The 26,915-nt window shown below is 38.3% G+C and overlaps 1 long non-coding RNA gene across 1 annotated transcript in view; it reads left to right on the top strand.

The window, feature by feature from the left end:
* LOC134314827 (uncharacterized) overlaps nt 1-26,123 on the top strand; it is a 127,085-nt gene extending 100,962 nt beyond the window's left edge. Inside the window, exon 4 of the long non-coding RNA XR_010012428.1 lies at nt 26,052-26,123. This is a non-coding gene — a long non-coding RNA (uncharacterized LOC134314827). The remainder of the gene's footprint in view (nt 1-26,051) is intronic.
* The last annotated feature ends 792 nt before the right edge of the window (nt 26,124-26,915 follow it).

Below are 26,915 nucleotides of genomic sequence, written 5' to 3'. Positions count from 1 at the left end.
TTTTACATCATCCTATGTGCGCTGCTGAGAAGAAGGCGTGTCTAAAGTCTTGGATACCTTAAAATGCTGCTTACTAAGGTGCCTTATTTTGAAGTGATAATCTGACTGAATGACGAGGGAGCGTCCGATGCTTCCTTAGCGGTGAAGGCAATCCCAGCATTCAGTGCGGCATAACTTTTCTTACAAAACATTACAAATATGGCGGATGGATGCAGAGCAATGTACAATGCGTCTATGTAGAGAGACCCGTAGTCTACACAGTTATAAACACTGAATACATTTGTTCTACACCCAACCTGCTTACATTTGTAATACTGCACCCAATCACAAGGCAGGCAGGTGTAGCCTAGTGGTTAAGGTACTGGACCAGTAATCAGAAGGTTGCTGTTTCAAACCCCACCACTGCCAGGTTGCCACTGTTGGGCCCTTGGGCAAGGCCCTTAACCCTCAATTGCTCAGACTGTATACTATAACTGTAATGTAAGTAGCTTTGGATAAAGGTGTCTGCTAAATGTCAAAAATGTAAGAGTTCTTTTCAAATGTACATAAATTGTAATAGATTTTTTGATTTGTATAAAGGTGTACGAGTGTAATTTTTTTGCTAATTCAGGCTCATCAGTGACAGTTTAACGTTTTCGGTACACAGAGGGAGATGTTAGCTGGCGTGCTAAGTTTGTTGTGCCGCTCAGCCCATTGGTTTGAATGGCCTGAGGATAACTGTGTTAGCTCAGTAAGCGAAACTGCGGTGACGTAAGTAGTGCGTCTAAATAATCTGCTATATTAGTCGATGTGTTATTAGAATGCTCTCTGCTAGGTAGGCAGAAGGCAGCAAGGCGTCTCACTAGGTTTTCAGACAGTCCCACTGTATGATTGTGCAATTTGTGCAAAATATCCAAACATTATTATGTCCCACTGTTCATTTTAACGATGTATCCATTGGGTCGATGTCCAATGCATGCTTACTTATAGGCAGGTTATTTATAGAGGAGGTCAGTGCAATAATAAACACAAACCGCTGTTTTATGTGCTGTTAATGAAATCCGGCCACTGGTAATTTTACGAATTGATATTATTGGTACCAGCATGGCGGCGGAGAAGATGGGTGTGTTTGAGTCATAATTCAAAAAGTGCAGCGGGGCTCGGCGATTAGGGGGTAGGACTAATTCGCTACAAAATGAGTCGATGTGTTTTCAGTGTCTCGGGCCAGTGTGAGCGGTACGGCTGATTGCATTAGCGCTGCAGAGAGCAGGGCTCATAAATATATTTATTAAGCTTAATATTCCAGGAGCGGTTGAGACAGATGTTATCTCCGCGGAAAACGTATCATTAATCTCTTCAGATCTGCGGCGTTTGTGTAGAAAGCGGTGATAATGTGTGTGTGTGTGTGTGTGTGTGTGCGTGTGTGTGTGTGTGTGTGTGGAGAGAGTGGCTCTCTCCAGCTCTCTCAGCTCACATCTCAATGAATTTATCGAACTGCAACCTCACAGATAATCAAAGGTATTCGTTTCTCAGCAGCAGACTGAAGTAATCGATGGCCTATAGATATGCAGTCTGAGGTTTAAAATGGAAAATAAAATAAAAAGGAAAGAAAAAAGACGCTGTATTATAATGTGCACTAACGTTAAACTCTATATGACTATGTAAAGTACATTGTATGGACACCCCTGCTTATTAATGAGCATCACAGGTGTTTCACCCACTGCTAAAATAATTTCCCTCGGGATAAATAAATATCTCTCTCTATCTAAAATCTGTATATAATCAATGTTTTGCTTCTAACTTGACAGCAACAGTGTGAGGGAGACACTGTTTGCTCCAGTATGACTCTGCACAAATCAAAGTCCATAAAAACACGGTCGTCACAGAGCCGTGACCTCGACCCTACGTCATAATCACAATATATAGTGGGGAGGGACACAAAGGAACTCGTGTTTGTGTCCACAGTTTTTTGGACTGATATATTGGTCGTGTCCACATATTTTTGGAATATCATAAAAACTAGGGGGGGGAATGTAAACCTACACTATTTGTTATAATAAGTGGCAGTGGGCTTTTCAGAGGTAGTTGGGGTTATGTGAGGGAGATGGACAAAGCACCCTGACCAGAGTATTCCTGCCCTGCACTCAGTATATCACTGTGAAACCTGACCCGCTGCAACCCTGATCAGGATAAAGCGAAAATGAAATAAAATGAATACACATTAAGTACAATAATAATAAGAAAAAGGTTAAATCAGACTAAAATTAAATATGATTTTGATATAAATTAATTTTGCATGTTTGCTTTAAGAAATCAGAAAAAAATCACTTTATTTACTGATACTTTTCATGTGTAAACGTGTGTTTTTTTTATTAATGTTTGTTTAATAGTTTGCAATATATCGTACAACTGTACAAACAAGATTATTTATTCCACAAAAAAAAGGTAAAAAAAAGTAAATTGTTTTAAAGGATTGAAAAATAAAAACCAAGACAAACTGTTTAAATTATAAACAGATATGAAAAAAAAATTCCAGTATCTGATCATATTTATTTAGTTTTTTATTTTTTTATTTTAAATGAATTTTGCATGTTTGCCATAAAATGTCATTTAGAATCAGAATATGAAAATCAGAAAATCACTTTTACTTACCGGAATTTTTCAGGTACTGTAGAACTGACGAATTGACACTGGGTTGGCACTGCCCAATAAATACACACGGCAGGACACAGGAAGTGCCATCACCAACACTCTGTGAGAGCCCATTGCTTTTTTAGATTTACTTTACCCCAGTGGTGTGGCAGTAATGATTTGATCCTGGATCAGAGTCACTTAGGTTTTCATGGTGCCCATATGTGCTGCACTTAAAATGTGAAGTACAGTACCAGTACCTACCCCAAATGTTCATGTCTCATGCACAGGCATTTTCATGCACTTTGGGGGCGGCAGTCCTAATGTTTTGGCTGATCAGTGTGTTTTCACTGTATTCACAATGTGCCTTTATCTCCTGAAGCAGCTTGTTTGTTTACAGTTAGCTCTTTTGTAAAGAACATGTGAAATTTCTTTTACCTGAGTAATTGATGAACACATTGTTAGCATCAATGAAAAACAGACACTATGTTTATTACTGTAATCAGGACATGGAGCTTTATATTTTTTAATTGTTTTATATCTCTTGTGTGTGTTTTAATGACCTTCAGACTGTGGATTGATAACATTCCTTCACATTAAAATTAGCACTTGCTTCTAGGATGACCGTATTCCAACATGAGAATCGTCGTAACAGCTGAAAATAAAAATGACGCTCAGGTGCCCGGGCGTGTATTGCCTATAAGAATCAGGCGGGCAGGATTCCTGTTTTTACTGAATGTGGACGCATTTGTTTTTGCTGGTGTGTAAATCTTCCCGTCTCAGTGCCATCTTATTGGTTTCTTGAGGATGTGAGGGAGAGATCCTCCTGATTCCATCCACCCAATCCCTGAGGCAACACTCTTCTATACAGCAGATGTTCTCTACAAAAGGCCATGAATGTTTAATCATTTGTGTTATTGATGCTGTTTTTTGTTTGTTTGTGTGTGTGTGTGTGTTTGTGTGTGAAGGGAAATGTGGGCAGAAAGGTAGGAGTAAATTTGGTGTATTGGTAAATTCCCCAAAATAGATTTTATACAGACAAAATATGTTTACGTGTCTAAAACCATGAATATTGTGATTATTATATTTTATTTTAATATATTTCATTCTAAAAAAAATCTACTAAAACATTTTTAAATAATAATATTTATTAAATAATATTTAAATATTATTATATTATTTATAGTATAAATATGTTATATTTTTATTATTTAAATAATAATAATAATAATATAAATGTAAATACAAGTTAATAAAATTGCATTTTAATAACTAATTATTAACATCAATTATTAACATTTATATTAATTATTATTGTTATTGTTATTATTATTAATAACAATATTGTTATTTTTAATATTATTATTATTATTATTATTTTTTTTTTTTTTATTATTATTATTATTATTATTATAAAAAGCTGTTTTGTTTTTATGTGCAATATATTATTATTTTTATTTATATTTGTTTAATTGTTTCCAATATGTTGTACAGTTACAAACAGAAATATGCATTCCACAAAAAGGTGAAAAAAGCCAATTTGTGTATTTATTTTTTATTTATTTATTTGTTTATTTATTTGTGTTTAGTATTTATTGATTGATTGATTGATTGATTTATGATTTATGATTTATGGATTTATGGATTTATTTATTTATTTATTTATTTATTTATTTATTTATTTATTTATTTATTTATTTATTCATTTATTTATTTATTATGTTTAGTATTTGTGAAAAGGGCTCCAGGCCTTGTCACTGCACCACAAATGGTTCTCTGGGTCTTACATATAATGCAATACTCTGCTCCAGTTGTCTCACATGGTGTTATTATAAATGCTCGAAACATAAACATCACGACAAACTGCTTAATTTATAAATGGATCTGAAAAATTACCAGTGTCTTTTCATGCTGATGCTAAAATATAAATTAAATGTTATTTTCATGCACTGGAATGTGTATGCATGTTTATATCAAATGGCTACACTAAACATACCTGACAAAGTTCTGTCAGAAGAAAAAAAACTGGTTATTTAGTCTTAGGAAATATTAAGCAAATTAACCTCATGCATGAAATGTTTGGCCAATAAACGGTGATTTTCTGTAAATAGTCGTGTATTATACAAAGCCATACAAATCATCATTAGGATATGAAATGGGAAGCATTCCTGTTGTGAGTCATTTTGGTAAAGTAAGGTAGCTCACCCACCCCTGCAGAAATAATGTCTAATGCAGAGAGGTTAGTAATAGAAAGGACAGAGAGATTGGGGATCGTTTGAGTTTGCCATGTTGCCCCATACTGAGCCCTCTTATGAGGAGGCTTATTGTTGTGGTTAGTCCTTTAATGTGGGGATAATTATTAGCCAACCTCATGTCTGTATCAAACTGTAATTGCTTAAATGTGCCATATTGGTAATGCTTTAATGTTCAGTTTAAACTGATATCTTGCAATAATGTGATGATGCATGAAAGAACTCATGTTCTGGATGAGCTCAGTGGCTCATGGCTATACTTTATTTTCTTAAGCTAAACGCAGTACTGAGCAAAACTAATGGTTTGGACACAGCATGGACGTTTGTTTGTGTGTATTGAACATTATTAATAATCACTATACAGTAGATGCTGTGTACCCTGGTACCCCATTTATCAATGGAAAGGGACCAGAAGTTACATGGTAGTGGACCATTTTAGCCCTGTTATGACATTTGACATGGTAGTGTATATGTGTGTGTTGTACTTGGATAAGTATAGCAGTTACAGCAGTGTTGAGATTTTTAAATACCACATATTTTTGCTCCAACCAAAATGGAACATAGCTCTAGTCTGATCTGTACATCTGGTTAGAGCTTTAGGTTATCAATCAGAAGATTGTCGGTTCGAATCCAGGCCCTGCTGTGCAGCTACTGTTTGGTCCTTGAGCAAGGCCCTTAACCCTGTCTGCTCCAGAAGCACCGTATAATGACTGACCCTGCGCTCTGACCCCAGCTTCCAAAACAAGCTATTATATGCAGTAAACGAATTTCAATGTACTGCACTTGTGTATATGTATAAATGACAAATAAAGGCATTCTTCTCTAGTATAAGTGCTAACAGTATGTGTAAACAGTATTTATAAATCCCAACAACACTCCTGCACCTGATACACTCATACCAGAAGAACACACACTACCATGTGTCTAGTCATTACCATGTTCATGTCATTGCAGTCCATAGCAGCATGACCCACCACCAACCTCATCTGGTCAGTTGGGGGTCCAGTCCGATTGATAAATACAGTACAGTGTGGTATGTCCATTATCTCCACCACTGTGAAACGATACGCTCCGGTTTTGGTTCCCGTATAATTGTTTTTACTAAAGATGGAAGAGAAACACATTGTTGTGTTGTCAAACTTCTGCAAATAGACACAGCAATAGCAAAGAACAAACAGTTATTTTGTCATGTTTACTGCACAGACAGTGATTGACTACTCAGGGATGAAAGTTATAGACAAGTGATTTTTATTTTAAGTGGAAACATCTGATTTGTGGGATAAACTGGCTGATTTCTATAAGCTCTGTAAATACAGGTCAGCAAAGTACACTGTACTGCCATGGCATTTTCTTCACTTGTTGTCAGCAAAACCATGGCAACCAAATGCCTACAGACATTGATGATGCTTCCAGTGTGAACACAGGGCGATGAGCGATCAGTGATTCGGGCGACAAGAGGTGAAAAATCGCTGCAGGTCTGAACGTATAGGGTTATGTTGTCTAAAAACAGAATCTGAAAACTGCATAAGAATGTGTGTGTGTGTGTGTGTGTGTGTGTGTGACAAAGTGTACAGAGCTACAGAGAGTAATTTTATACCCACAAAGTTTATCTGTATTGTATGTGTAGCTTATAAAACAGTCAATAAATGGATGTAAGTGTACCTAATAAAACTTCTTCATGTATTTCTAAGGAGGTTTTTCCTTCCCACTGTTACCCTTGGCTTGCTCAACAGGGGTTTTTGGTCTATTGGTCCTGGAGTGTGTAAAGTTGCTTTAAGACAATGTCTATTGTAAAAAGTGCTATATAAATAAAATTGAATTAAAAATGCTTCTTGAGCTTTTGCTTATAATGCTATGTAATGTACTAGTTTTATTTGATTGATCATAGTTTAACATAATCCACTTAAACCTATTGTGCCCCAGCACCAGAGAACCAGCTACAGATTAAAACCCCTGACTAGCAGCACACTAATCCGCCTAGCCTCCAAACCAAATTCTTATTCAAACCAAAAAATGGTGCGCTCGAATTTAAACTGGGGGCTGAAGCTGATAATTAGCCTGCATGGAGTCAGCTTTGATTGGCATTGTAATTGGATTGTCATTGGGCTGAAAACCTATTATCTTTGGATCATGCCCCATGAAATTTGTAGGAAAAACTTTGCTGCCAGTCATTAGAACGGCCATCTTGGGCTTGCAAATGAGGTTTAAGGGGAATAAGATTGGGACTGCTGGGACTTTCATTTGGCAGAGTCCCTCCACGCAATTCTATTGGTATTGATTAATGATATTAGCATTGCAGGTGTCTGTTACAGCGTGCTGCGTTATTGGCCATTCCGTCGGACAGCTGCTGTTAGTGGGGGAGAGATGAGACGAGATAGGAGAAGGGAGAGGAATAATGAGAGAGCTGAGAAAGGAAAAAAAGGAGCCAGAGTGTGAAACTGTGGGTGACTTTTCATTTGCACATTGTGTATATACTGAATATATGGATGTCACCGGGGTGTGCTGCTATTCAGGAGAGAATCATAGCAATACTTAATACTTACAGATCGACTTGAGGAGAATTGGAAATATTTAGACACCTCAGGATTCAGTGCAATCCAAATTAGATTAGATTCAACATCACTGTCATTGTGTAGAGTATAAATACTGTATGTACAGAGTAGTAACAGATATTTCAGTATATGTTTCTTGAGTAAATGATGAAAAGTGACTAAATGTTGTGGTATTGACTGAGTATAATCAATACACCGATCAGCCATAACATTAAAACCACCTCCTTGTTTCTACACTCACTGTCCATTTTATCAGCTCCACTTACCATATAGAAGCACTTTGTAGTTCTACAATTACTGACTGTAGTCCATCTGTTTCTCTACATACTTTTTTAGCCTGCTTTCACCCTGTTCTTCAATGGTCAGAACCCCCACAGGACCACCACAGAGCAGGTATTATTTAGGTGATGGATGATTCTCAGCACTGCAGTGACACATTCATGGTGGTGGTGTGTTAGTGTGTGTTGTGCTGGTATGAGTGGATCAGACAGCAGCGCTGCTGAAGTTTTTAAATATTGTGTCAGAGACGATCGCTCATTGATTGCTGCTGTTTGAGTTGGTCATCTTTTAGACCTTCATCAGTGGTCACAGGACGCTGCCTACGGGGCGCTGTTGGCTGGATATTTTTGGTTGGTGGAATATTCTCAGTCCAGCAGTGACAGTAAGGTGTTTAAAAACTCCATCAGCATTGCTGTGTCTGATCCACTCATACCAGCACAACACACACTAACACACCACCACCATGTCAGTGTCACTGCGGTGCTGAGAATGACCCACCACCTAAATAATACCTGCTCTGTGGTGGTCCTGGGAGAGTCTTGAAACAGATGGACTACAGTCAGTAATTGTAGAACTACGAAATGCTAGATAGATAGATAGATAGATAGATAGATAGATAGATAGACAGACAGACGGACGGACGGACGGACGGACGGACGGACGGGCGGGCGGGCGGGCGGACGGACGGACAGACAGACAGATAGATAGATGATAGATAGATTTGCGTGTGTTTTTTGACATAAACACGAGCCGCCCCTGAGTCCTGGTACACGCGTCCCTGTGCTTACTGTATACGTGTATAAAACTTTCGGTGTTTAAAAGGTGCGAGCTCATTCCCGTGCGTCTAACACGTACTGAAGTGTGTTGAAAAACAATAGGCTGCGATGCCGACGCTTCCTCAGGTGCGTGTGGGTGTGTGATTGGCTCGGCGCTCTTAGACTTCTCACCTCACATGCAGATGGCACTAAAACACGCCGAAACACACATTCACACCCCAAGCCCCCTGCTCTCTGAGACCGAGCCATGGAGACAGCCATGTCCTCGCTAAGACGCCGCCGGCGGCACGCCGAAGACGTGCGTGAAGAAAGGCGTCCTGCGGTGGAAATGATTATTTTTATAAAGCAGTAGAGCCGGCGCGGTGGAATGCTTGGCGGGTTCGCGGCGAGCCGTGCGAGGCCGAGCTCGGGGAGTGTGTTGATCCCCGTACTGCCGAGCTGCATTTAATGACTGCAGTGTAACAAGTGGAGAAGATGTCGCACGCTAATCGCAGACCAATCTGCACTTGCTCGCTTTTGAAATTTCTTACCAACACTGCCTGGGGTTGGATCTGAGTATTCACTTGATATGAGTCGTATAAAAATATTGAATTGTGGCGACTCGTGAATAGAAATTCTGGGTAGTCAACGCCTAATGGTATTTGTTATTATTAGCCTTAAGCTGTGGCACACACAATGTTTTTGAGAGGTTATTTTTAATTATTTATTATTATTTTATCATGTAAGAAGGCACACAGACCAAAACAAATTTCTGGTGGTCAAATAATTTTTGGTCATTAAAATAAATTGTATTCTGATTCTGACTGTGAGCTTCTTTGATGTAATTGCTGGTTTGCAATGAATCTGATCAGCAAATCCATCTGTGTGTGTGTGTGTGTGTGTGTGTGTGTGTGTGCACGTGTAGCTAGGTGGTGACATAGCGGACGTGGTTTTATATATGTTTATGTATATATGCATTTTTCTCCCTTTTTTACGTCCAATTTTTTACCTGATTGCATTATGCTTCCTCTCTACTGGTGCTGACCCCCCTGATTGAGGAGAGCAAACTGACACACGCCCCCTCCAGTACCTGACTGCATTTTTTCACCTGCACAAGGCTGATTGGCATGAGAACTCGTCTTGTGCAGGTGAAAAAATGCAGTCGAGTACTGCTCATGTGTCGGAGGGGGCGTGTGTCAGTCACGGAGAGCCACACCCTCATTGCATTATTCCTCGACTCTGTACAGGCACCATCAATCAGCCAGCAGAGGTCGTAATTGCGCCAGTTATTAGGTCCCTATCCGGCTCCCTTTTTTTACCCGATTGCGTTATGCTTCCTCTCTACTGATGCTAACCCCCGGCCCTGATTGAGGACAGCAAACTGACACGCCCCCTGAGCAGTGAGCAGTACCCGACTGCATTTTTTCACCTGCACAAGGCGAGTTCTCATGCCAATCAGCCTTGTGCACAGAGAGCCACACCCTCATTGCATTATTCCTCGACTCTGTACAGATGCCATTAATCAGCCAGCAGAGGTCGTAATTGCACCAGTTATTAGGTCCCTATCCGGCTCCCTACCTGGATGAACAACAGCCAAACATTGTCCATATAGCCGCCCAGCCCAGCCAGATGGCAGAGCTGAGATTCGATACGATGTATTCGAAATCCCAGTTCTGGTGTGCTAGCGTATATTACCGCTGCACCACCTGAGCGGCCGTGGTTTTATATACTGTATGTTGATGCCACCATGCAGTGGTATGTGATCTCAGTCCTACATTCCCAGCGCATCCAGCTACACAGTAACAGCTGATCAGCCCGCCGTCATCTGATTTGCATGCCATGGACGCATCATTATTCACAACACTTGATGTCTATAAAACACATTAGAACTGTTTCCTTGAGCAAAATATTATGGGCCTCCAATAGCAGACATCATTTGTCTAGCCAAATTGTAAAATGTAAATTGATATGTCGGAAAATGGTCCATTAACTTTTTCATTAATGCTTATAATGCATTCGGAGTGTCATGTGAGCACGGAGAGTGCACGTTCATTTCGGTAGAGAACAGGGTGGGCACTGCCATACACCCATTACACATTACACCATACGCGCAGTGGCTTACATGTAGTACTACACACACACTCGCCTGCCCACTAAACAGGATGGATGTGGGTAATTGCAATGCAAAAAAAAAAAATCTAAACATGACAGTAAGCTCTGGTGTCTGGTGAGAGATATCGATGCTGTTGACTTCTTCTTCTTTCATTTTGTCGCCACCCATGTACTTACTCTCTCTTTAATATTTAATAAGGTAATTATAGCTACAATTAAGCAATTGCCCCCTTTTCATTACTTATTTTACTGCACATTTCTCCCATTACATGGTTTAGGCACACATTAAATACACCTGATATCTGTCTATCTAATCTATCTATCTGTCTGTCCATCATCAATCGAACATTGCCTTTACCGTCAGTGACAAGCACTCATTTTAAAGCTTTTTTTTATTTATGTATTTATTTATTTATTAGGACAGGTAGTTACTGGTTATACAAGATTCATCAGTTCAAGTTTAATGTCAAACACAGTCATGGACAGTTTTGTATCTCCAATTCACCTCACTTGCACATCTTTGGATTGTGGGAGGAAACCAGTGCTCCCAAAGGAAACCCACACAGACACAGGGAGAACATGCAAACTCCACACAGAAAGGATCCAGAGTGCTCCACCTGGGAATTGAACCCAGGACTAAAAGTTTTATAGTAACACAGTGCAAGGAAATTTCATGTAAGCATGATCTTAAAACATCAGGATAATGTTTAACAAATGAATACAACTTTTCAGATAACAGGAATTTCAGTATGTATGGGGACATGGTGGTGGTGTGTCAGTGTGTGTTGTGCTGGTAGGAGTGGATCAGACACAGCAGCGCTGATGGAGTTTTTAAACACCTCACTGTCACTGCTGGACTGAGAATAGTCCACCAACCAAAAATATCCAGCTAACAGTGCCCCATGGGCAGTGTCCTGTGACCATTGATGAACGTCTAGAAGATGACCAACTCAAACAGCAGCAATAGATGAGCGATCGTCTCTGACTTTACATCTACAAGCAGAACCAATTAGGTAGAAGAGTCTAATAGAGTGGACAGTGAGTGGACACGTTATTTAAAAACTCCAGCAGCACTGCTGTGTCTGATCCACTCATACCAGCACAACACACACTAACACATCACCACCATGTCAGTGTCACTGCAGTGCTGAGAGTGATCCACCACCTAAATAATACCTGCTCTGTAGTGGTCCTGGGAGAGTCCTGAATGGCTAAAGGTGAGGCTAAAATGGGCAGGACATTGCACATCTCCAGCAGGACAAAGGTCCAAAATACAAAAGAATGTTCATATATGAACCCAGTACAGATGGTGTGGAGACCTGAAAGAAACAAGACATTTCTCATTGAATTCTGATCTGTGTCTGATTTAAGAGAAATGGACAGAAATGTAAAGAAATAATATTGAATTATAGGACATGCATAATTGCAGTCATTGTTGCTAAATGTGCATTTACCTTAGGGGGGCAGGTACTTTTTAATGAGGGTGATATGGGTGTTGAATATTTTTTTTTTGCTGAAGAAGTTTGCTTTCTGTCTTCTGTCTTTTTAATTATCTAAAAAATGAAATAAACTAATATGCAATTTGTATTTATCATTTTGGTTACATAATACACAAGTCTAGCACTTCTACAGAACAGTGTTAGTCTCTGGTGTTTCAGTTTATGCATCATTGTGTTGCATCGTTGCATCATTGTGCCTTGAGCTGGTTAGACTGTTTGTAAGTCATTATGGATAGAACCATCTGCCAGAGGACTAAATTTAAATACAAATGTGTATCTACTTTTAATAATATGCATGAATAGACTAAAAAAAAGTTTTATTGCCTTGATTAGCAATGTAAATAATACACATCATTACACTAAATATGAAGCATTACAGAAAGTATTTAATAACTGAAATTACTTGTTCTCTATGACACTGCTGTACTTTGTACAATACCTGGACGTCATAAATGTCCAAGAAAAAATCAGGAAAAATGAATTTCTTTTTAAGCCCGTCTTTATTCTTGTTAAAACATCAGATCTGATGCACAATTATTATAATTATTATTATTACTATTATTATTATTATTATTATTATTATTATTGTTATTATTATTATTATTATTATTATTATTATTATCCATTAATTAATTCATTGTCTGTTTTACTGCTGCTTTATCCAATTCAGGGTCACTGTGGGTACAATTCACACACACACACACACACACACACACACACACACACACACACACACACACACACACACACACACACAGGGGCAATTGCTCCAGTAAAGGTAGCTGCAGTTTGCCTGACTGCATGGAGTATGAGAGGAAACCAGATCATCCAAAGGAAACCCATGGAGACACAGGTAGACACAGTGCAAACTCCACACAGAAAAGACCCGGACATCTCCACCTGGGTAATCAGGAGGGGTGTCTACATACATGTCCTTGTAGTTTACTTAGTTTACTTCAACTCAGTCATTTGTCCATAATGATTTGACCCCTTTCAAAGTAACTCAGGTCTTTAAGCTGCCAATATCTGCTATATTCAACATGCGTACTATGAGTACATTTACATTTGCGGCATTTAGCAGACGCTTTTACCCACAATTATCACGGCTCTCAATCGCTATGTGTGAACTACTCAACAACTCGATCCGAGCGGCTTGGCGACTGAAGTGAGATATCTAGCTTGCCAGATATCTGGATCTGAGTTGCCCGACTGGCAATGAGTGCTATGTCGAACAGCCAATGAGAACGCAAGATACGGGGTGAGGGGAAACTCAGGGGAGGTGTTGTAAAAAGATGGGACAGGGGCATAATATAGTTTATATCAGAATACATCAGCACATACACAAGGTTTACAGTATTTCTGACCTTATCGTTCTCCACAAAACATAACACCAACATTGCATTGCAAAAAATATTTATTAACGTCCAACTCACTATAGAACAATCCATGCTGGTCGCATTGCCAAATCCACTCAGATTCATTTATTTTTTCTCCTTGCTTTTACGCTGCACATCAGCACACAAACTTTGATCGCTCGCTAGTTGTTGATGTGCATTTTTGGACGTGGTATCATTAAACCCCTCGTCACGTCTCGCGTTTGTTTTCATGACAGAACGTAGTTTGGGAGACCAGAGAAGCTCGCCTGCAATTCCAGGTGGTGATAGATGGTGTAATACACACCGACTTGAAAGACTCCCGATTACGAGAGATCCAGTTGTGTAGTGTGAACTGTACAGCAACCTGACGACTTGGAAAGCCGTGTAGTGTGAACTTGGCATAAGCTACCACTACCAACTACCATCAACTTGATTTTTAATGATTCCCTGATCAATATGTACAACTGTTATGGAATATGCTTAGTCATGCATGTTTTTGAGGGGTGGTTTTAATATTTTGACTCATCAGTATTTGTTAACTACAGATCTAGCTTCATTATATTGCATGTTTATATAGTTCTGCATTTCAAATGTGCATCTGTAAAATCGTAAATCCTTTGGTGCAGAATGACTTTTTATTTTATTTATTATTTTTTTATTTTATTTATTATTTTTGGTGGTGGTGCATGTGCCCGCCACACATCTCCTTCCGCTACCTGAGAAAAATATCAGAGGGAAAATATATGCCAGATGAATGCAGATCAGTGTAATTAACCTCCGATAAAATAAGTAGGTGAGAAATAAAATAAATCTGAGGCTTATCAGAGAAAAGTGACAAAACAACTTCTCAAACAGACAGCAGCGAGCGGCTGAGTAACTGTTGGCCTAGCAACCGTCAGAGCCACTCATTGCCACCCTGCTGTACAATGATCGATTTTCTTTAATTTTCTGCCGCATCCTCCGAGAGACACAGACGGAGTGAGAGAGCGTCGGAGAGGAGGGAGGGGAAAGAAAAAAATGAATAAATATAAGACGAGAGGTTGTAACCTATCCCTTCATCTTACTATGAGCTATTCAAGTCTTGTCTATTAAATTTACTGGTGAGGAGCAAGACATTAACCAAAAAAAAGTGCTACAGATAATGTGGACATTTTCATCCATAATCAGTAATATGAGAAATGTATTAATAGGGAAATTATTGTGCATTCAATTATTTCGGAATGGCTGGCAGAGATGTTTTGATTTGGCAGTTTGCTGATAGCGCTGTCGCGGCAGGGAGCTTCTTGAGTGATGAATAACTTAATCTGCTAATCTGCAAATGGGCAGCGATCAACAGGCCCGCCGCCGAGCGCCCAATCAAATTAAAGTACCGGAGGATGACAGACGAGAGTGAGAGAGGCGAGGAAATAAGGGATAGATAAACAAATAGAATCATAAAGCAGACGGTTTTAAAACGACATAATTCTGCCGCCTTCATTAGATCCAGAGAGCAAAATAAAACAATGAGAGATAAAGTGGCAGGGACATTACCTTTAATGTGTGTGTGTCGTGTGGCGCGTTTAATGAGCTGGCAGCGCTGCCTTAAATAGGCTTTTACGCGTGACTCTGGAAGAAATCAACACAGGAGCTTTAATCAATTTCAGAAACAGGCTGTAAACTGCAGAGAACTTAACCTAGCGTATACCTGTCAGAGACACAGGGTACTAACAAGTGACACCTCACCTGTGTGTGTGTGTGTGCATATGTAAAAAGTCATTGTTCTTCCTAAAATTAGAGCCAGCTAATAATGTAATGCTTGTGTTAATACCATGTACAGCACTACCAGCTTCAAAAATGTACTTGTAAACTAAGCAGAAAAACCAAAAGAAAAACAATCACATCAGTTGGAAACTTATGATTGTTTTGATACATTTTATTTATGCTGAATGAATTGAGAAGCTGAATTGGTGGGAGTGAGATTAGAGTTTCACTTCAGTGTGTAAAATGTGTAAAATCTATTCAAAAACTACATGTGCTGGTATTTCAAGTATTTAATAACTTGCTACTACTGCTACTACATTTACTATTACTATTACTACTACCACCACTATTACTACTACTACTACTACTATTACCATTACTACTACTACTACCACTATTACTACTACTATTATTACCATTATTACAACTACTACTACCACTATTACTACTACTCTTACCGCTACTACTACTACCACTATTACTACTACTCTTACCACTACTACTATTACCATTATTACTACTACCACTATTTCCACCCCTACTACTACTATTATTACTACTACTACTACCACTATTACTACTACTCTTACCACTACTACTATTACCACTACTACTACTACCACTATTACTACTACTACTATTTCCACTACTATTACTACTACTACCACTACTACTACTACTACTATTACCACTACTAGTACTACCACTATTTCCACCACTACTACCACTATTACTACTACTCTTACCACTACTACTACCACTATTACTACTACTCTTACCACTACTACTACCACTATTACTACTATTTCCACTACTACTCTTACCACTATTACTACTACTCTTACTACTACTACTACTACTATTACCACCACTACTACTACTACCACCACTATTACTACTACTACTACTACTACTACTATTTCAACTACTATTATTACTACTACCACTATTACTACTATTACCACTACTAGCACTACCACTATTTGCACCACTACTACTACTACCACCACTATTACTATTACTACTATTTCCACTACTACTATTACTACTATTTCCACTTCTACTACTACTACTACTATTACTACTACTCTTACCACTACTACTACCACCACTACTATTACTACTACTACCACTATTACTACTATTACCACTACTAGCACTACCACTATTTGCACCACTACTACTACTATTATTATTATTACTACTACTACTACTACCACTATTACTACTACTACTATTTCCACTACTACTACTACTATTACTATTACTACTACTCTTACCACTACTGTTTCCACTACTATTACTACTACTACCACTATTACTACTATTACCACTACTAGTACTACCACTATTTGCACCACTACTACTACTATTATTATTACTACTACTACTACTACCACTATTACTACTACTACTACTATTTCCACTACTACTACTATTATTATTACTACTACTACTACTACTACCACTATTATTACTAATACTACTATTACTACTACTGCTACTAGTATTACTACTACTACAACCTCTCTCACCGCAACCCTTATTACTACCACTTGTACTACTACTGTCACCACTAATACTACTACTTTTACAAGTAATTCTACTACTACTGCTACAGTTACTGTTGCTACTGCTTCTACTATTGTTAATACTTCTACTACTTACTTATGGTATTACTATGACTACTTCTATTAAGTCATTTACAAAATAATAATAATAATAATAATAATAATAATAACAAAGTATTAAAGATTTATGCTTGAACATTTTGTCTTTATTTTGTTTTAGTGACTTGTTAATGTACTTGCTGTAGGAATTTTTTTTTTTATAAAAGTTAAAGCTTTATTATTAATTAATTTATTTATTTATTATTAATCAATTCTTGTAAACGTTACTGATTAACTTCTGCACATACTTTCATGTCATGTTAAACTATCCATGTATTTTATATTGGTTGTACTTGTTTATAGTGAATTTCTCTTTGCCGCTGGCTTTGCTGTTGGTTATACTTGACAAACAAGTACAGCTTTACTCTTCACTGATGACTGTACACAGTGTGTGTGGTAGGTGTGCGTTTGTCCATATGTGTGTGTGAGAGTGTGTATATAGTGTGTTTATGTGGCATGTGTGTGTGTAGAAGCTGAAAGACGAGTACGTTTGTAGGAACTGGGCCACTGATGAAGGCTGACTGACAGGATGCAGAACGCTGGGTCAGGTAGCATGTGGCGAGTGGGTCCATGTTTTGCGTGTCTAAACAGAAGCATGTATAAGCGTAGCCTCGGCCCTCGCTGACAGCCCAGACACCATGCAGCTGCTGGCTTGATTGAGACATCTGCAGCAAGCAGATGGGCTTAGAGAAGAACAGGGTTTCAGTGTCTATCAGTAACATTAAAACAGCAATACGTTGCATTTACACAGTGTAGGGTGAAGACAAAGGCCACTTACTTGTTTGAGTACTGGATGTGGACCCTGTCTTCAACACCTGAGTGCTGTCTTCCTCACTCTTCCTCACTGAACTCCCACACAACTTTTACTTTAGCTCAGCTGTGATGGAAACTGCCAGGAAAAATATTCAGTAAATGTAAAAATAATATAGTGCTAGAAATGGCCATTCTGTGCTCACAGTGGTCTACATGTTTTAAGTTCATGGAGTTTTGCAGCATTTCTTACAAATGTGCATATTAAGAGTGCAAAAGTGGGCCGCTCAGGTGGCGCAGCGGTAAAAACACACACTGGAACCAGAGCTGGGATCTCGAATACATCGTATTGAATCTCTGAGAGCTGGGATCTCGAATACATCATATCGAATCTTAGCTCTGCCTGCCGGCTAAGGCTGAGCTGCCACATGAACAACGATTGGCCTGTTATTCAGATATGGGTGGGAGTCTAGAAGTGACAGTGAGGTGTTTAAAAACTTCATCAGTGCTGCTGTGTCTGATCCACTCATACCAGCACAACATACACTAACACACCACCACTATGTCAGTGTCAGCACAGTGCTAAGAATGATCCACCACACAAATTTTACCTACTATTTGGTGGTCCTGTGGGGGTCCTGACCATTGAAGAACAGCATGAAAGGAGTATGTAGAGAAACAAATGGAGTACAGTCAGTAATTGAAGAACTACAAAGTGCTTCTATATGGTAAGTGGAGCTGATAAAAAGGACAGTGAGTGTAGAAGCAAGGAGGTGGTTTTAATGTTATGGCTGATCATTGTAGTTTACTTTAACTACCATCAGCATGACATTTAATAACAGCTTTAGAATGAACTGGAACATCAACTGAGGTTTTTTTGACCATCAAAAAGCCACTGTTTTGACTGAATGGGCACAAATTCTCAGAGACATACAGTAGACCCTTGACTTATGAACCGTTTACCATACAAACATTTTGGGTTACGAGCGATACTTAACGTATAAACATATTTCGGATTATGAACTGAAATTTGCGAAACACGTGACGTCACAAACAAGTTGACTCTGACCGTTTGGACAGTGGACGGTGTTTTTTTTCTGTGTTTTCTTTAGATTTTGTAAAATTCAATATCAAAATGAAAGTGAAAAAAAAAAGAAAAATATTACTATTGAAAAAAAGAAGGAAATGTATTATGGTGTATGGTACAGCACACGTACAGTAGTGAAATGTGATGTGTGTTTTTTTAGTACTACTGTGTATTGTTGTTTATTATTGTTTATTACAGTATTATATACTATAATTTAAGATTTAAGGGAAAATATACTTGTATTTATAACAAAAAGAACATTTAAGACATTAGAGAGGTTAAGGTAAGTCGTTGGTTTGGGAGGTCTGGCACGGATTAATTCTATTTACATTATTTCTTATGGGAAAAATAAATTTAACTTACGAACATTTTGACTTGAGAACAGCCCTTTGGAAACAATTAAATTCGTAAATCAAAGGTCCACTGTACTTCAAAGTCTTGTATGAAGCTTGATCACAAGAGAGGTTTGTTTTTCGAAATTTGAAATGTCCAACAAGGTCATGGTCAGGTGTCCAAATACCTTTGGCCATATACAGTATGTAGTATATTCAATAACTAACTAAAGAATCATTAATCATTGATGTTGCAGCGATCAATGGTGACCTTGCTCATAAGGCACCTTGTTTTTCCCTCATTTCCTCACGTTTTTTTTAAATCTCGCTCCATCCCTGTTCAACTATTACTCAAAGTACCAAAGTGGCCATTTGAAAGTCAAGGGGCTGAGCGATGCCCTGAGTTGCCATAGCATTGGAGTTATTAAGAGATCCAGCTGCTGCCCGTCTTCTCTTTTATGATGCTCTGGTTGAATAAAAATTTAAAAGGCCATTAAACACCATTACCCCCTCCACTGCAGGTGTCACCGCCAGCCATGCCGAGTGAAGTAGCTTATTTTTCTATTAGCAGAGCGAGGAGAGCTGGAGAGCATTGGGCCAGGGTAAACGAGTCTTTGCTCTAGACCGGCCACTCGGTCACTCTTTAATTAGCCTGCCCTTCTCCTCATCGTCTAATGGAGCTCTGAGATCTAAAAAGGGTAAGTCTTTCCAAACAAGCTCACAGTGGATATTAGCCTGTTACAGCACTGGTAGCACAACGCCTGGCTCCCATACACATCTGTAAATGGAGCATTACTGGTTTAGTTAATAAAAACATTGCAGAGCTTTATTTGTTAGTTAATTATTTATTTATTTATTTAGTTAGTTATCGAATATACTACACAGAACAGGCATAACATTATGACCACTATCCTTATATTGTGTTGGTCCCCCTTTTGCATTAACTTCTTCAGCAATTTGAGCTATAGTAGCTCGTCTGTTGGATCGGACATTGTGCCCATTCAGTCAAAAGAGCATTTGTATGGCTGGGCACCGATGCTGGTCAAGAAAGCTTCTATCGATGTTCCAGTTTATTCCAAAGCTGTTCAAAATAATATTGATTCATCACACATGTTGGCAGTTGTTGTGGCTGAAACACATACATTCAATAATTAAAAAGATTGTCCCAATACTTTTGTCTATATAGTGTAGATGGCATGCTAGGTTGTTGGAGAGTTAGAAGGTTTTCTTCCTCATCATCATCTTCCTCATTCTCACAGCTCTGGTGAGAGGAGTGCAGTGTGGTGTAAAGTATTAAGGTGGTGAGCTGAGTATCTCTCAGGCAGATGGTGAGAAGACAGGGGAGCAGTCACACCATCGCTTAACCAACAGAGACAGTGTGTGTTTCTCTCTCTCTCTCACACACATACACACACACACACACACACACACACACATGCACACACACACACACACACTCACACACTGTTGTGTTTTATTTCATGTATATGTACACACTTCATACTCACAATATAACACTGTATTTTAAAACAATATTTAAGGTAATATATTAAGTCTTATCAAATAATTATTATCAAAAATATATTTGGGAAAAAAAAGACTTAGACACCACACAATAATAGAGCTACTACTTTTGTCGTAAAGCCTACTTTTTTGTTACAGCTGCATACAATAAAAAAAAAGCTTTTTCACAGATTTGTGGTTCAATTTTGACTTGTTCCTCCTAGCAAACTGTCTTAGTTTCCCCAAGATTAATATGTTTACGTTAAAGGATTGACTAGATCATTGCAGCTCTGGCAGATGTATTTACTTATTTATTTATTTTTATTTTCACCCAAGAGTATTGAGTTATTTTGGCTATGTCTGTTAAAGGTTTAAATGTATTTGTTTTTTATTCATTCATTTATTTATTTATTTGTTTATTTTTACCAAAGAGTATTGAGTTATTTTGGCTGTGTATGTTAAATATTTAAATGTATTTACTTTGCCATTACATTTAAATTTTCATTTATTTATTTATTTATTTATTTATTTATTTATTTATTTATTTATTTATTTATTTATTTATTTATTTATTTATTTATTTATTTATTTATGTCTGTTATTTTGACTGTATGTTTGCATGTTTGTTAAATATATACTAGGGCTGTCAAACGATTAAAATTTTTAATCGCGATTAATCTCAGAATTTCATATAGTTAATCGTGATTAATCGCATTAAAAAAAATCTGTGTAAATGTTATAGAAAACAAGGATTTTTATGTGAAATGTTACAATTAAAATGGTGAACACATTTTATGCTAAATGTACTGATGTTAAAAACTGCTGGGACAAGAGAAAACTGTAAGGGAGTTTTATTCACTCACATACTAGGCAGTAAATGTCAGATTGTAGTTTAGAATTTCTCCATCAGCAAACATTGTAGATCAGCGGTGCTTTAGGTGGGATAAGGCGTAGTTATTGTAACAGACTTTTCTGTGGTTGTATTGTGACAATGGTTTGATGGCCGTTTCTACACGAAGTGAGTGTGTTTTGACCCTTTGGGGCTTCCATAGTTCATGGACTAACGTGCTTGACTCAGCTTTCCGGTATTTGGTACCTTAACAGAATAAGTTAATAAAAGTGTTCTGCTCCCGACAACTTGTGAATATAGCGTGTATTTATTTCTTTATAAGTGCATCACTACAACGCTCGGTTACATTATGTTAACAAACCGCAAATGAAAAACGGTGGCAAGTCCGACATTAAAACGTTTGTTTTAACATAATGTTAACATAATGTAACCGAGCGTTGTAGTTCTACCAGTCAAGTCTCAACATTAACTAGAATTTGCGTTAACGGCACTATTATTTTTAATCGCGTTAAATTGAAATCGCGTTAATGCGTTATTATCGCGTTAACTTCGACAGCCCTAATATATACATTTATTTCCTTTGCTGATGAGGTTAAATTCTTCTTCTCCTTTTATATCCTGGTACATTTAGCTTTATTTATGTTTTCCTCAGTCATGTATAATGAACCAGTCCTATTTGCTGAGAAAATCTCCCCATATCATGATGCTTCCACCACCATACTTCACTGTGCAGTCTTCTTCTTGGGCCTAACAATTGTTCTGATTTAACATGAAGCCAGAAGTAAAAAGCTGCATTTGCTTTTGTATTTTTATTGAATTTAGTTTTGTTTAGGATTATATAATCATGTAGGTTGTCTTTGTTTTTTGCCTCCCTGTTGTTAAGCTCATAAGTTTGACTATGTTCCATGTAACCCCGCATAGTGTGTGACACTCACCAGCCGCTCCCATATGGTGAGGATAGAGAGAGGCTTTGTCACATACCAGCTTGTGGCTGTTTTTTTTTTTTTCTTCTTCTTCTTCTTCTTCCTTACAGCATCTAAAACAGGCATGAACACAGTGAGAGGTTGGCTAATTACAACAACCCTTCCTGTAATTATTCTCCTAAAGCTGTAAGGAGGAGGAAGAGCAGAGCTTTCTCACTGACCCACACTCTCATCTGCAGAGGACATCTTACTTTAGTACGGGACAGTCGTTTTGCCGTACACATGTCGTGTTTCATCCAGAGCTTGTCAAATGCTCCTCCTACTAAAAATCATTAGCATGGCTGTTGTTGTTTGGCTATAGACCAGGGATGTTCACAAGTCACAAAATACGAGTCAGAGTCTTTAGGCTAGAGTCTGAGTCAAGTCACGAGTCAATATAATAAACACAAAAACATATATTGGAAATGTAGCGTAGAAATAAACAAATAATCTGTTCAGATAAAAACAACAACAAATCAGCAACTGTATTTTGCCGTTTTACTTCGTGCCGTTACTTTCCTAGGTACCAGTTAAAAGCTTAAACTGAAGTTTTGTTTTCATTGCAAATTACTGCACAGCGGCCAAAATCTCAAACACAGCAAAAAATCCATAACCACTGCTTACCTTAGCTTAAGTTGTTCCAGATGCAATTAAAGTTATAACTGTCTGTCCCATTAGGAATATAATCCGTTATTTTGTAAATGTGCTTATAATTAAAAACCTCCAAACTTTTCCCTGTTGTGAAGTAACACACGAACTCGTTAGAAAGTCAATCAAGTGTTTCATTGACAATAATCTGTGTGACGCCGGAAACTAAATACATGCAAATAACAGCATTTCTTATTAAAAATTACAATCAGAAGGTCTGATTGGCTCAGAAAGCGGTTCTTACAATCATTAGCGCCAATTCTGTAGGAGCGTTCCATTCACATTATCTGTTACTGTGAAGTGCACTATGTAGGGTATTCCACCATTTTAAGTAGGGAGCGACGCTTTTGTCACTGTGCCGGAAGCTGGCTGTAACATCAACCCATTGCGTGCATTGCGGGTTAACACTAGCTTAATGCGGCCGGAGCATTATTAGAGAGCAGAAAATTACAAGATCAGAATGATGTTGGATCATATATAGATATATGTATAATTGTCACACGTAACTAATGTTTCTGACTTTTGTTGTACACAAGTCATTTTTTGCAAGTCACGAGTCAAGTCATTTGAAATGAGTCCCCATCTCTGCTATAGACTCAGGTTTCTTACATTAGGGACTGTAGGAAGAACCTTGGCTAACAGTGAAGTTGGCTTCAGCAGTAACTTTTACTTTTGATTATTCAGCCAAATGTAATTTTCACTTAGTTTAAGAGACTTGAGGATGTCAAAAAAAACATTTCACAAGTTATGATGGTTCAAGTTGTGTGAGGAGTTTTAGGTTCAGCTGCAGATGGTACACTGAACCACTGGCTGTTAATTATGAAGGATGTTTGGCATTATTTGTATCTGCATTTTTAGTGTTTTGTCAAAAAACGATTGAGTTTTGCAAGCCTGGTAGATTTATGTGTCCCTCAGGGATTGCTGGCCCACTAAGATGCTGCTGTTGCTCTACATAATTATAATGAGAAGATTTAATATTTAACTCACATTAATATTTGTGTGAGTCTAAATGTTGCAACACACTTGTTTATATACACTGATCAGCCATAACATTAAAACCACCTGCTTGTTTCTACACTCACTGTCCATATTATCAGCTCCACTTACCATACAGAAGCACTTTGTAGTTCTTCAATTACTGACTGTAGTCCATCTGTTTCTCTACATACTTTTTTAGCCTGCTTTCACCCTGTTCTTCAATGGTCAGGACTGTCCCAGGACCACCACAGAGCTGGCATTATTTGGGTGGTGGATCATTCTCAGCACTGCATTGACACTGTTACATTGTTACTTACATTTACTTTGACTTTTATTTGATTTCAGACAGGATGAACCTGAAATATTTCATGTTTTGTTTCCAATCCCGCATTTCAGGTCTGCAACACATTTAAAAAAAAGTTGGGACAATTTGGGGCTAATAATGAGGTGAAAACACTAAATAATGATGCGATTTTAAACAATTGATGTCAACAGGTGATTGTAATCATGGTTTGGTATTTAAGCAGCATCCAGGAAAGTCTGAGTCTTTGATGAGCAAAGATGATCAGAGGATCTCCAGTTTATCAACAAATGCCTGAGAAATTTATTGAAATGTTTAAAAACAATGAACCTCAAAGAAAGATTGGAAAATATTTGCATATTTCTCCTTCTACAGTGCATAATATTATTAAACGATTCAAGGAATTGGGAGGAATTTCAGTGCGTAAAGGCCAAGGGTGCAAGCTTAAGCTGAACGCTTGTGATCCCTTCGATCCCCCGGCACTGCATCAAGAACCGCCACTCAACAATAGCTGATTTAACCACATGGGTGAGGGATTACTTTGGCAAACCTTTGTAAAGCACTACAATACAGAGTTATATGCACAAATGCCACTTAAAAATTTACTGTGCAAAAAAAAGCCTTATGTTAACCATGTCCAGAAGCGGCCATGTCCTCTCTGGGCTCTGAGGCATCTAGGATGGACCATCACACAGTGGAAACGTGGATTGTGGTTAGATGAATCAGCACCCCAGGTCTTTTTTGTGCTCCAGACCAAAGCGGAAAAGGACCATCCAGACTGTTATCAGCAACAAGTCCAAAGGCCAGGGTCTGTCATGGTATGGAGCTGTTTCAGTGCCCTTGGCAAAGGTCATTATTGCAGAAAAGTACATTGAGATCTTAGAGCAACATGTGCTGCCTTCAAGACGTCATCTTTTCCAGGGACATCCATGCATTTTTCAACAAGACAATGCAAAACCACATGCTGCAACCTTGGCTTCACATAGTTACTTTAATATGATTCAAATGTTCAGTCTGGCTTGGTAACTCAGCTCAGGTGATGTGTATCAGTCTGATATTGCTTTGAGTTCCCGCTCTCCGTTTCCCTAATTAAGCCTGGAGTGCAACCTGAGGTCTTCCTATAAGCTAGCATGGTTTTAAATTTATTTTGATTGATTTGTGTTGGCCTTAACTATGCTTTGCGAGAGATCGATAAATAAAGATCAATACTTTAATGTTTTCTTCAGACCCTATATTAAAAAAATAGATTGTCTATAAAGAGGGCTGAATTACTGATAGTAGCGCCTGCACAGAATGCATGTCAACTGCAATCTAATTGAACAACACTGAACCATTTGAGATTTGTTGAGGGAAAGGAGAGAAAGAAGAAGCCAGACAGAATAATCAAGAAGAAAAGAAGAATTTACACTGTTATAGGAAGGAAAGATCCTGGGTCAGTGGAGTTAAACTGGTCCCGCTGACCACAGAGCATGACGTCCTGTCCACCAGCTCGTAATTTACTCATGTATTTATTTATACAGCTTATAGTGTAATTATTGGTAAGCTCGTAGCATTTATGTGGTAATGAATCATATGCTTGCATAGTGTAAATTACAGCAGGGATGGAGTTTATGGATTTTTTTCACAGCTGGAGCTGACCAACTGTAACGTCAAAACAGTGAAAAATTCAAACCTCAGTAGAAAGATTGTGCCAGCATGATGATGGTTTATGGTCGTGGCTATGTGTGTGTGTGTGTGTGTGTGTGTGTGTGTGTGTGTTTTCTGAAGCACTCAAGTTGTTTCCGTTACTTCTCAGATGGCTGAGACCTCTGCTCGACGATGAAGTTACACTACAGAGAGCGCAGACCCTGAACATGACCCCAAAATGTAAAGTCTTGCTTCTCTTCTATTTTCTATTCTTACTGCATGGTGAGGTACACTATATGGCACTAAAAGTATGACAACACCCCTCCTGATGACTGAGTTCAGGTGTATCAGCCACACCCTTGGTAACAGGTGTAGAATATGTGTTAAATAAACTGTATGGTTCTACATTTGCACAACAGTTTGGGGAGCTTTCCCTTTTGACTCCTGGTGCACAAAGTCGATTAAGGGCACGTTCACATGAGAAACGTTTTGCGATTCGCACACCGTGAGCCTCGACGCAAACCGCTGCTTTGTTCAGCGCTCAGCTTAAGCGGTGCGGTAAAACGTCATCAAAGTGCGAATATGAGACGAATCAGCATTTCTGTGGAATAACGTTCACTCTAAAATCTCCACATGTATCTGGGTTTATTTAGATTTTCCTCACTGTTTCACTTTTAAACTTGTGTTATAGCTTGGGGTGCTGAGAAATTGTGAGTCAGTTTTTCTGAGAAAGTCAAAAATGACTTAATGTATTAAAAGAACAACACAGGATTACTAAACCTCTCTTAATTAAGTTCTCTCCACTAATGAAATTCCTCTGATGTTGTTTTAATATAATATGTCACATTTAGTGTTGCTCGTAGAGTTGCTTTTACTGCGTCATATCAAACAGTTCGTCTCATTGGAGGTGCTTTGAAAAGGTTAGTGGCAAACTGGGTCAAAGTTCAATCAGGTAAACTTTGAGCGTTGCATGAAGAAAAAAAATCGCGACTCAAATGTGGCAAAAGTGGGTGACCTTAAGTCATGTGGTCTA

The sequence above is a fragment of the Trichomycterus rosablanca genome, chromosome 5 (genome assembly GCF_030014385.1).
Source record: "Trichomycterus rosablanca isolate fTriRos1 chromosome 5, fTriRos1.hap1, whole genome shotgun sequence".
Classification (NCBI taxonomy): Eukaryota; Metazoa; Chordata; class Actinopteri; order Siluriformes; family Trichomycteridae; genus Trichomycterus; species Trichomycterus rosablanca.
This window is presented reverse-complemented; position numbering and strand designations above follow the sequence as displayed.